Below are 12,679 nucleotides of genomic sequence, written 5' to 3'. Positions count from 1 at the left end.
AGAAAGAGATAGAAGAGAAAAAGATTGGCGGGAAGAGATTACCTTTCGTCCTCATTTGCTTGCACAGTGGTTACACCTAGTCTTTATTGCAACATTTGTTCTGATTTGTTTGTGTGACCATTATGACAAGGATCGTTCATCCTGATTTGCTTGCAGAGTGCTTATGCATGCTTCTCCGTTACTCATTTCCTCCTTCCCACATTTTTCAGTGCATTTTTCCATCATCACTTTCCTGTCTGTTGTGACATTACTAGAGTGTGATCAAATCCCTTCCATGAAAGAGGGACAGTTGGGAGGCTTCCCGAGACTAGGAGGGGGAGACCATCCATTGAGTGGATGCTTGTGGAGGGGTACAGAGAATAGAGAAAAGAAGGAGGGAGAGAGAAGGTCTGGTGGGGGTGGGGGTGGCTTAGGTCAAGGCCTCTAGGCGTCTGTAATGCACAACCTAGAAGGAGAATAGGGGCAAGAGAGGTCCACATCCCAAAAGAAGCGTTTGGGAGTAGCCTTCCTCCTCTGGCAATGGGCTGCACACACACACCAAAATTTGGGAGATGCACTAGTTTGAAAGTTAGCTCCAATTCACAGGGTGAGTAATAGAGGTAATAGTGGCTTAAATCAAGGACTGGGACATTTTGAAATTAAAGTGATGAATCAAAAGCAAGAGGACAATACATGGTGAGATTTGTGGCATGCCAAGAACTGGGTGCCTCCCTCAATAAGGCATCTCATTCATCTCGCAATCAGCACAATTGCGTCGAGGGTTCTTGGGTCATTTAAGCTCACACTGCCAACCCTCCACTAACAGGAGGAAGGAAAGAGGTGTGTATCACTTCTGTCATTTTCTCGTCATGTCCTGGGGAAAGGGCATTGTGAGCAGGGGCTTCAGTAACTCAGCACACAAGCAGAGAAATTCTGACCTGCTTTTGCTGCTTTGTTCCAGGTGAAAGCAGGTTACCATTGCTGGTGTGAGAAATAAAGAGGGAGGGTTGTAGCCCAGAAGCAGAATACCTGCTTTGCATGCATAGAATCATAGAATTGTAGAGTTGGAAGGGACCCTGAGGCTCATCTAGTCCAACCTGCTGCAATGCAGGAATATGCAGATGTCCCAAACAGGGATCGAACCGGCAAGCTTGGCATTATCAGCACCATGATCTAACCAACTGAGCTAGTGCAGAAGGTCCCTAGTTCAAGCTCTGTCATCTCCAGGTCAAAGATGATGGGAAAGATGTCTATTTGCCTCAGGTACCCAAGAGCCACTTCTGCTCACAGAAGACCAGCCTTCCCCAACCTGGTGTGCTCTAGATACTTTGAACTACAACTCCCATGACTCTCAGTCAGCATGGGAATGGTGGGCAAATGAGCTAGCTGGACTGATGAGTCTGCCTCCTGCTAGAATGCAACTTCATGTGGCAGGAAGGCATACCGGTAGTCCAAGGCTTCCCAAATGTGGGTCTCCAGCTGTTTTGGGGCTTCAACTCCCATCATCCCTTGCTACCAGGACCAGTGGTCAGGGATGATGGGAGTTGTAGTCCAAAACAGCTAGAGACCTAAGTCTGGGAAACCCTGGATAGTCACAGCTATCAAGCAGGAAGGAAATGAGTGTTATTGTTACCCTCAGTCAGAATGAGGATCTCATCACCCACTGACTCATTTGTTGGGGCTCAGTGATGGTCATTTGCAAACTGATGTGGAAATGTGAAGAATTGAATCTAAAGTTGGAAAACTGAGAAACAAAGGGAAGCCAACATTGCTCATCTCTATTCAGAATGCTGTGGAGTTTGAGGGTTCCCTGCGCCAGCCCCCACCCTCCACAGAGTGAGTCTTGCGGTCTCACCCATCACAATTTCTTCCGCCACCTCTCCCCCCCTCTTTCCCTCACACATCCCTTGCCCCTCTGCTGCACTCTCCTCTGGGGCTGGGATCTCAGCAGCCCATGTAACCCACTGCTAATCTGAAAATAGTGCTGGCAGAAAGTGGGAAAGGAACTACATTGCATGATCACAGAGCTCCTCGCAGCTCTGTTTGACTAGGCTGTTGCCGAGATCTTCGTAAAGCTGCTGCTTGGAGCCATGAGGCTGCACCCCATTTAAAATGCATTTTTTTTTAAAAAAGCATGTTTGTGCTGCTGCTGCTGCTGGCTACATAAATCAAATAGTTCCAGTCCCATTACACTTGACCCTTCAAGCTGACCTGGCCAGTTGAGTCTTTCAACAAGACGATCCCCTGGGAGTGAGTCTGTTTGTACACCTTAAGGGCTTTTTGATTTCTGAATAGGCACTCTGTGTACACAACATGCAATAGCTTTGGGGGTGGGTGGGGGTGTACTAGCTGCCCTGGAGTATGCAAACACACAGGGCAAACAGGTGGAGGAACTTAGCCAAACCGAACTTAGCCAAACCGAACATGTGTCAGCTGGTTCTGGGGAGAGGTTTCCTCCAAGGGAAACCCCATAAAGCAATGCAACAACGTCCCAAGGGGCGGAGTGGAAATCCCCATTGGACAAGCCCTGCCTAACAGGACTGGGCCATGCTCTCTCTGAGCAGCAGGCTGGAGGAAGAGCTTTGCTTTCGCATGTGGCAGGAGGGGGAGAGTGGAAAACATGAGCTACGTCTCTTGCTTTCCCACCTCGGGGGCTGTGATTCATTTGGAGAGTGGGTGAATCTCCGCTGCGGAGGCAAGGGCTGGGAAGTAGCTTTGGCTGGGGGTGGTAGCCGGAGAGTACTAAGCCGTGTGTGAGAGGCTCTCGGCAGAAACTCCAAAGCTTTCTTGGCAGCAGGGCGGGGCAGAGGCAGCTGCCTGAGGCCTGGAAAGCAGCCAAGAGCAACCACTGGAGGAAGATACTGTATCGCTCTCTCTCTCCCCCCCTCCCTCCCTCCTTGCACCCGCCCTGCCATGGCTCCAGTTGTGCGGGGAAAGAGGGAAGGGCAACAGAAGCACGGAGCAGGCGGGGGGGGGAGGGGAGCAGCAATGAATGGATGCCACCCAGAGGTCTTTCCCCAGCCTAGACTAGACAACACACTTTAAAAGCATGAAGTGTCTCCCCCACACCAACACCTTTATGTGCCAGTTGCGTTTATGTGCCACTAACAAGGCATTAACAAAGGCTCTGTGTTGTAGGTTGGTTTTTTAAAATTATTATTATAATAGTCAATTGTATGCTTAGTAAGCTTCAAGAGCTCTTGAAACCTTCACAATGCATTGACAGAGAAATTGTGACATGTGTTTGTGTTGTGACACAGGGACCGGATGATGTGAAGGGCAATGGGCCCCTACAGACTGGACTAGGCCAAATGTTCAGGATAGGGCTGCACCTCATAGATGCTGCGCTTGAGCCCACACTTTGCAAGGAAGCATGAGAGGCCTATGCGCCTTTTGTGACATATCCATACATCCCTTCATGACTCTCTGAAAAAGGCAGGTTTAAGCACCTGCATCCCGGAAAATGAAGCCCTTCCTAGGTTTGACTGATCTGGTTGGATCTCATTGACTTGGGGTTCTGGCAAGAAAAAAAGAAAGGGAAATGAGGAAAAAAGTTGCAGAATGTCTGTCTCTAGATCAGGTGGGCACTGACTGTGGGTTGCTTCAGCCAACAAGTCAAAACGTATCTCTTTGCCTGAGCTTTCCCCCACTGTTAAAAACCAGTCCATGGAATTTCTGGCATCTATAATTGATAGCAATGCTGCTTAATTGGCAGCGGCTTTTAAAAATTGTAATTGCATTATATATTGATGTTTTTCATTGTTCTGCAAACTGCCCAGGAATTTCGTTAAAATGAAAGCTGTTCTGCGAATCATAGGACTGTAGAATCATAGACGGGGCAGAGATCGATTCATTGAATGGTAGCATTGGAAGGGACCACGAGGGTCATCTAGTCCAACCCGCTACAATGCAGGAATCTTTCGTCCAATGTGGGGCTCGAACCCACGACCCTGAGATTAAGAGTCTCACGCTCTACTGACTGAGCTATCCTTGGTGGCATGAATTAGAATTGTAAGAAGGAAAAAACATGGTGGGTTCAAGTCATAATTGAGAAGTGCAGTCAATCTCTGGTAGTTCTAGGAAGGCTCATGGGAAACAGATTATGTGGCTTTTGGCTACTGGCCTGATTGACACATGCAAATACAGGCAAACACTCCACCTCTGACTTGACCAGGGCAGAGCAGAGCAACAAAAACATGTATGTTTTCATAACAGGTTTGATTCATTTTTCTCAGGCAAATCAGGAAAAGATTCATGGGGGGAAAGTCATAACATATGAGCAGATTTCCAAAGAGTGCAATAAACTATTCTGATTCATCAAAACTGCCACCTGACTTCTGCTTAGGGTTGCCAATTTCTAAACCAGACTCCTGCAGTTTTACCTTTCAGATAGCCTTGCAAAGCTACTAGTCCTCAAAAACAGTTACTAGTCTGTCATTTTTTAAAATGTATACCAATTTATGTCTGACACAGTCAACAGCCTGAAATAAAAATAAAGCTGTCTAATAATAATAATAATAATAATAATAATAATAATATCCTGCATTGAAATTAATGTTGCTGCTGCCTGCCTGCAACCAAGCCTGCTTTAAGAGTGCCTTGATATGCAGTAATTAGCAGGTGACAACCTTTCTCATGCTGATAATTGCTGAACATCCAGCAGCTGTCAAAGGCACAGCTGAAAATGCCAGTTGCAAAGTTGGAAATCCTCTGGCTGCTGTTTGCAAATCTCAACAGTGGCGTGAGAAATGCCCTAGCTTGACTTGTCCATGGAGAAATGCCCTAGCTTGACTTTCCCCTGGGGTGTTTGGTTCAGCAACACAGGCAGAAGATCACAGCTATGTAATTTTGAAAGCCAGGGTCAGGGCACGTGATTTCAAGGCAAAAGGTCTCAGGTTCCTGGCATCTCCAGGTAGGGCTGGAAACCATAGAAAGCTGCCTTATACTGAGTCAGACCACTGGTTCCTCTAGCTCTGAATTGTCTACACAGACTGGCAGCAGCTCTCCGGGGTTTCAGGCAGTCCTTGCTTATGAAATGTTACTTGACCAAGATCCAGGAAAAGCTTCTGCAAGTCCGTGTAAACCAGTGTTTCCCAAACTTGGGTCACCGGCTGTTTTTGGACTACAACTCCTATCATCCCTAGCTAGCAAGACCAGTGGTCAGGGATGGTGGGAGTTGTAGTCCCAAAAACTTGGGGAGACCCAAGTTTGGGAAACACTGGTGTAGACAATACTGTGCTAGTAGGAGGACCAATTGTCTGACTCTGTATAAGTCGGTTTCCTATTATCCTAAAGCATCCAGAAGGATTGCAACCTTCTGGTTCCATTTTCAACTCAAGTTTTGAAATCCCCACTTGATTGAAAAGTTATATTGTAAAGATGGGACGGGTGGGAATGTGATTGCAAGAGGTGATTGACGAGTACAAGAAGTTGCCGGAGAATGCCCAGAGAGGTAGCTAATGCACACAAAGTAACCCTCAATATGTGGCTGCAACAGATATAACTGGTTTCAGAGTGGATGTACTGTAACTGCAGAAGTAGCCAGTTAAGCTTCTTCAACTCCTGGGGGGATGCTCTGTGTTCCTGGCTAGGGTCCTTCAGTTCTTTGCTCTTTGGTCTCCTTTTCCCTCGCTGCCACTTCATCTCCCTTCCTACTATAGGTTCCTGCCCCTTCTCATTACAAAGACCACAGCCCTGACACATCACACCCATGGACATTTGATGCCAGCATTTTGCCTTTTAGCACTTCTCAGACTCTGACCTGACTCTGCAAGATGGGGAAAAAATGTGCCTGCACTCTGCTCTCTTTTATCATGGGGTGTGTCAGTCCAGCCAGCCCATGCGTTCACCACAGAAGACTCCCAAGTGTAATAAAGAGGTCTTGAAAGGGGGGGGGTAGGGTGTGTCCGGCTGGAACTATGAGTCCACATCCTTCCACTTTTAATTTAAAAGAAAAGCCCATGGCAAGCTTAGGGGCAGACAGATCAGTCTATTGATGCTGTATCACATGTGTTCATTCTGCTCTGTTTTCACATTAACCCACGAATTTCTTCTTTTGAAATCCCATACGAAAATGTCTCCATTTCATATTTAAATGCATATCTTAAAATGTTTGAAATAGTTAAACACCTATTTTTGAACATTGTAAACCTTATTTAAATACACATTTTTATTACAATGTACACGTTCCTAAGCCTCTTATCCTAAATTACATTTTCCTTTCACATATCTTAGTACATTTTTTTTTGTTTTTTGAGCCACAGATTGAATTACACAATTTGGAGGGTCCACATGTTCGGCTGGGAGGTGCATAAGGTCGGTTTGCATAAAAAAATAGAGATCCATCCTGATGCAAATGCTTTTAGTCAATTAAAAAAAATGCCCCTCCCAAACAACCCTTATCCGATGGTGGTTCTTCCCCCTCGCAGCAAAGGGTGTGGCCATGGCCGAAACTATTTTGATTTGCTAGAAATCACTCTCCTTCCCTCAGTGCCAACTAGGAAAACTAAACCAAAGTTCAAATATGCTTTTGCCGTTTTCTTAAAGGTAATAGGATATCCTGGGCTACAGACATTTGCACACACACACACACACACACACACACACACACACACACACACAAATGGATTCAGAGGTATATGACATAAGGCATGGGCAGATTTGCAATCTGGGAAAACTGTCACAGGCACCACACCTACCCCCAGAACCAAGCACACACTGTAGCTTAGTTTATTGGCTGCAATCGTGTGCTAAAGTTGTAACAGTCCTACCTGAAACACCTGAGAGCTGCATGGCAGTGGTGGGCGAGGAAAGAGATGAAAGTGGGCGGGGCAACAAATGTAAATGTCACCTAGCAGGCTAGTTCCACACATTCTCAGAGAACACGCTCTGTCTTCCATCAGGGAAACGAGGCATTTTCGGAGTTCAAGGACGTATTCCAGACAGACATTATACAGATCATTTCAAGTAGGCTTTGGAAGGCTGCATCTCTTACAGAAGGGTTGCGATCCTGCATTCCCTTGTTTCTAGGAAGAGCCAAGGGCGTACAATGCTAACGGCTTGAGCTTGCTGGGTTTGGGTGGAGTGCTCAGAAGTGGAGCTCAAGTACCTTCTCCTTATCCATAGTACAGTTTGAGGAAGTCATATTTCTGCTGTGCCTTGCTCTGAATCTATTGCACCAAGTTTTGTACTCTCAAGACACCAAGAAAGAAGCCTTTCGTTTCTTTCAAAGGCATAGTTCAAGCATCCCCAAACTGCGGCCCTCCAGATGTTTTGGCCTACAACTCCCATGATCCCTAGCTAACAGTACCAGTGGTCAGGGATGATGGGAATTGTAGTCCAAAACATCTGGAGGGCTGAAGTTTGGGGATGCCTGGCATAGCCTCTGCCCCGCTTCATAAAATGTAGTCAAGTTAAAGAGCCAAATAGGAACCCAAATCTACACTTGTGCTCTTATATTTCTTCTTATCCTACCCCTCTAGCCCAAGGTGACATATATGGGGGTTGCCAAGTCGTCACCCATCCAGGCACTGACCAGACCTAAACCTGCTTAACTTCAGCAAGGTAGTGGCCTCACATGCCTTCAGGCCATACCCCGGCACACCAAGGCTGGTGAAAAGATTTTATCCCATCCTACTTTTGAAATGCCAGGAACAGAAACATAAATTATGGATTTCTTTTTAGAAATAAACTGCGTGGAATGAGTACAGAGAACCTATAAAAAAGGTTTATTTGTCTAAAAATTATATTCCATGTTTACATTTAAATGTTTCAGAGAATCAATTAAAATGTCACTAAAACAAATACCAGCCTTCAATATTAAAATAAAGCAGCATTAATATTGAAACAAAGTAAAAAGAGAAACTATACGGTACCAGCCAGGGGAAAAGCCTGGGCAGTTTTTCTTTTAAGTTTCTTGATCTAGTAGTGCCTGTAACTTATCATCCTGGATGCCAGACAAGCAGCCCTGGGAAGTGCATTCCAGCATTGGGGGGCCACCACAGAGAAGGCCTTTTCCAGAGCCGCCACTTGCCTCTGGCAGCAGGTTCCCCTCTGATGACGACCTTAACAAGCACATCAGCTAATGAGGAAGTTTTAGATTGCCTGTTAGCTGAGGGCAACTAACAGGACTGATGACTTATGATGATTGCTTGTGGGATCTGGTTGACTAATATAGTTGTCATTTCATATCTTTTTTTAAAAAAATAAGTTTTATTAAATTTTCAAATTGTAACAACAAATTTTCCACAAATCTTAATTAAACAATTTATATATCCATATTTCTCCCCTCCCCGCTCTTTGCCCCCCCCTGTACTTCTGTATTGATTTATTAAACAAATTCTATACCCTGCTGGTTTTACCTCTTATATAGTTGTGAAAGTATAGTAAAAACCTGCCAATGAGTCCAAATCCTTATACTGTCATTTTATCTAGTTTATAAATGGTTCCCACTCCTTTTTGAAATCGATGTTGTCTCTCTCATGTATCATTTCATATCAATGGCTATTGGCCACGAGCAATAAGTGGAACCTCCATGTTCAGATGCAGTATCTCTGCAAAATGAATACCAGGTGCTGGAAAGAGACAACGACAACAAAACCCTTGCCTTCCTGTGCTGCTTATGGGCTTCCCAGAGATATCTGAGACTATCCACTGGTGGGAACCAGATGCTGGAATAGATGGACCTTTGACCTGATCCAACAGCAGATCGGTGGGTCCCCCTCCCTGCCATGTGAGGTTCCTTGAGCAAGCACCACTTTCTCTTCCCCTCCTACACACCACAGGCTGAGTCACCTGAAACATTCCAGAATGGTTCTCAGCCCAACCACAGCTTTCGTGGCCACACAAAGCCCTCCGTCACATGGCATTGCACGTGCAGCACACCGCCCAAAAACCATGGGCAAACTGCGCATGATGTGTCTGCAACATGATCCAACTAGGGGACAATTTCCCGGCTTGTGAGAGAATCTCTCCTGTTCATGAAGTCCATCTGGCACTCAACAAGCCTTGCTTTAAACATTTGGGTGAGGTGGGACGGGGGGGGGGGGGAGAAAGCTCTGAAACATTTGCCCCACTTATCTGTCAATGAGCCTTCCCAATTTTGACCCCGTCAGCCTTCTTTAGCCCATGGTGGAAGTTCCCTACCCTTCCAATGGAGTTAAAAAGCAAAGGTCCGCCACACATGAGCCCAGAAGGGCCTTTTGTATCATCTACACCTGCTAATACAAACAAAAAACCAGCACCAGCTATCATTCACACATAGCGCAAACTTGTGCAAGAGAAGATCAAATGTATCATATGCAAAAAAAAAAGAGCATTCTATTTGGAATGCAACCCACAGGATGCGATGTACCTCTATGTCTTCTTCAAAGCAGAAGTCATAATTCTTACTTGGTGGGCATGCCTTAGCTAGCACAACATGGCTGATCCCAAGCATTAGTGAAATATTCAGGCTATAGGCTAAGCATATGCCAAGGATATTGTGGACCATTATCATGAAAGTCTAAATAATTGCCCGTTTAATTAGGTGGTTCTGCAGTGCCGTGTTATCTGGAAGCAATCTACGTTTAAGCATGAGCTTAATGGGCCTTGCCCATTTCACCTCTTGGGCATTTATATTTTTATATTTTTTGCTAGCAGCATGGGATGAACCTGGAGGCAAAGTTTGGATAATTCCAGATACTTGGATGGGACTGCTGAAGGGAATACTTAACAGGGCCAGCTTGGTTTGTACTAGGGGCAAACTGAGTCATCTCTTCCTCCGAATGGAGTTTTGTTCCCTTTATTGTCTGTGCAAGGAGAGAGAACACCTTCCCTCCCTGGAAACATGTTGAAATGGGCCACGCCTAGGGAAAGCTGCATTCCTCCAGGCAGTGTGCAAGTCGATTCAAACAAAATCTTTCCTCCACCACCATTTCAGTTACATATATATAATGTTTCATTATTTTTTTTAAAAAAAGATCTATAATGCTGCTATATAACCAGAGGCCTTTTTAACAGGTGAGTATAAAATTGCAGTCCTATGCATATTTACATAGCTGCCAAGTTTTCCCTTTTCTCGCGAGGAAGCCTATTAAGCATAATGGAATTTCCCTTTAAAAAAGGGAGAACTTGGCAGCTATGCCATATTGACAAAGTAAGACCAAATGGCCATGGTGAGATCTACTTCTGAGCAGATGGAGGTGGGGAACTGTAATATATTCCTTGAAATGTTTTCTTGTTAGATCCACTACTGGAATGCAGCAAAGCGCTGAGCTCAGTGGAAGATCCCTCTATTTGAAGGTCCACAAGTGCTTAACTGCCTTGAGTGCAAAGCATTTAATAACATTTGCCAGTTAAATATCACTCTGCACAGGTGATACTTGGCAGGAGCACCAAGAGGCATGTAGAAATTGCTCGTGATGCATTGCAAAACACTGCATGTGCATGGCACAATCTGCATTCAAACAATGACTCGTTGTGCCCATTAGATAATTCACTCTTTTAGTCCAATGCAATATAAGTTTATTAAGGGATCGCCCTTAAAGGATTTCCTTCCCCAGAGGAATTTCTGGGGAAAGGAAGGCACGCTAAGCTATGTGTTCCAGTTCCACACCCACCCCAATAGTTTACAACCTGTTAAGACACTCCAATCTGTGTAGATTCACCCCACTCCAAATAACCGCCCCCACTTTAAAAATCATTGTTACTTTTCCAACTGAAAGGGCGTAGTCAACATCATTCTTGCTAGATGGGACTCTTCCCAGCTCAAGCTAAATCCTTCTAACTATGAGGGCTTGGGAGGGGACTCAAGCGTCACAGACCAGACCTGCTAATGCAATAGAAGACTCACTGTACACAGTGAAGGGACAATATATTGAGCAGAGTCAGTTACTCTGGAAGAAACGGGTTGTGCCGCAACCCACAACCCATTTCTTCCAGAGCAACTGAATTGTGGTCATCCTTGTGGCAAGTGTCAGCCCTTCCTTCAGTTGACTTTTCTTTAGATTTTGGCTTTCACCTGCCTGCAAGGTTTGCAAATGCAGGTGTGTCACAATACAGGAATGTAGCAATTCCCCTCTCTGCAAAAGTCACCCATTAGGCACTTTGTTCCATTTCCCTCTTCTAAGTGAACCCCCATATTTCTAATTGTTGCAAGGAATGCAGCCTGCATGCAGTGTCTGGGACGCCAGCAAGAAATGTGGCTGGAGAGGAATCTTCCAAATGAATTAAATAGCAACAGGGTGAGCGCATTAAAATCAAGGACAGCCTGTGCTCCTCTCCAAACTCTCTGAAACTTTGCGAGCCCGAATGTGGAGGAGAGGAAAGACAGGCAGGTGCTAGCTCCGAGCAAGACAAAATTGCACAGCCACAAGGCACAGTCAGGTTCTGTTGGGAAGCATCCTTACCTTAGAGAAAGAGGTCTTTTGCAGAAGGAGCTGTGCTCTTGAACTCCGGCTGCCTTGAAACTCAGAGCTGCAGTGAAGGGAGTGCTCTGGCTGGCGAGGGTTATAAGTTTCCCCTGCTGGTGTGATGGGATGGGTGGTGTCTTTTCAACTGTGCTTTAGAAGAGTTTCTATGAATCAGTCTGGCTTTCATGGATTTTTTTTTAAAGAAATATACTACGCCCTGCTTGCTTGGCAGTGAGCCAGAAGTTTCTGGGCGGGGACCCAGCTATTGCAAAGCCTCTCTCCCTCCCTCCCTCTCTCTTTTTTTATGGCTTGATGCAACAAAAGCAACCACAAGAGGAGGGGGACCCCAGCCTACGCTACAGAAAGGAGTGACTTCAAGCCTGATGAGTCACAGGAGAGAAGACACTCTGGCCAGGTCTGTTGAGTAAATCTTGAGTAATGGTTGCCAACCATAAAAAAAAACATAGTTACAGATGTGGTAACAATGCAAAGGGGATACATCGAGTATAAACAAACAGGCCAACAGCTGCCTGGGTACATGGGGTAGCGATGTCCTCGTGAGTCACTAAGCTGACGCCGCCCTCCTTGGCCACAATGCAGGGAATGTCGCCTGTTCAAGGAAAGAAGTACAAGGGGACAGAGTGCACTTTGACTCTTTGGAATGTCAAGCTGTCCAGCGCTGCAGGGTGTGTCCATCATGGCGTTCCCCTGAAGGCACTCCCACAGGCAGAGGGCTGGTTTCTGTGGCCTGGATGTCTCCCCGTGGAATGCCTACTCCATGCCACCTGCACCACAGTGTTTGGGGGCTTGAGCAAGGTACCCCCAGCGATTCCCCTCCCCACTCTGAGCGGGCTCACCTCACCTTCTTGCTGCTTCCCTGCCCTCTCCCACTGCGCCCAGGAGGCAGAACTGCCCAGAGGGACAGCATAAGGCAAGAGGAGGGGGGTGCTTTACCTCTTTGCTCTTGTGACTGCTTGCAGGCTCAGAGGGGGCAAGCGAACCAGCCGTGAGAGTGAGGAGGAGGGCCAGGAGTCTTCAGGGGTTAACAGCTGGGACCTTGGAGGTGTGCACCAGGGTGTCCCTTCCCTGCTGCCAGTCTACTGCACCAGGGGTGTGGCGTCTCAGACCCTGGGGTCAGAGCACGGGTCAGCAAACTTTTTCAGCAGGGGGCCGGACTATCTATCTATCTATCTATCTATCTATCTATCTATCTATCTATGGGGGGATGAACGAATTCCTATGTCCCACAAATATCCCAGGGATGCATTTTAAATAAAATTTAAATAAAATTTTACATTCTACTCATGTAA

At 46.0% G+C, this 12,679-nt stretch overlaps 1 protein-coding gene across 2 annotated transcripts in view; it reads right to left on the bottom strand.

Annotated features, from left to right (window-relative positions):
* The window catches only part of EMP1 (epithelial membrane protein 1), a 30,189-nt gene extending 18,657 nt beyond the window's left edge, over nt 1–11,532 (bottom strand). The window contains exon 1 of one of the 2 annotated variants that reach the window (XM_035127544.2): nt 11,367–11,532. The gene's annotated coding sequence lies outside the window, so the exon portion shown is untranslated. The remainder of the gene's footprint in view (nt 1–11,366) is intronic. The other variant, XM_035127543.2, reaches the window with a different exon arrangement.
* Between the last annotated feature and the right edge of the window lie 1,147 nt (nt 11,533–12,679).

The sequence above is a fragment of the Zootoca vivipara genome, chromosome 10 (assembly GCF_963506605.1).
Source record: "Zootoca vivipara chromosome 10, rZooViv1.1, whole genome shotgun sequence".
Lineage (NCBI taxonomy): Eukaryota > Metazoa > Chordata > Lepidosauria > Squamata > Lacertidae > Zootoca > Zootoca vivipara.
The sequence above is the reverse complement of the archived record's forward strand: the minus strand, read 5'-3'. Positions and strand labels throughout refer to the sequence as shown.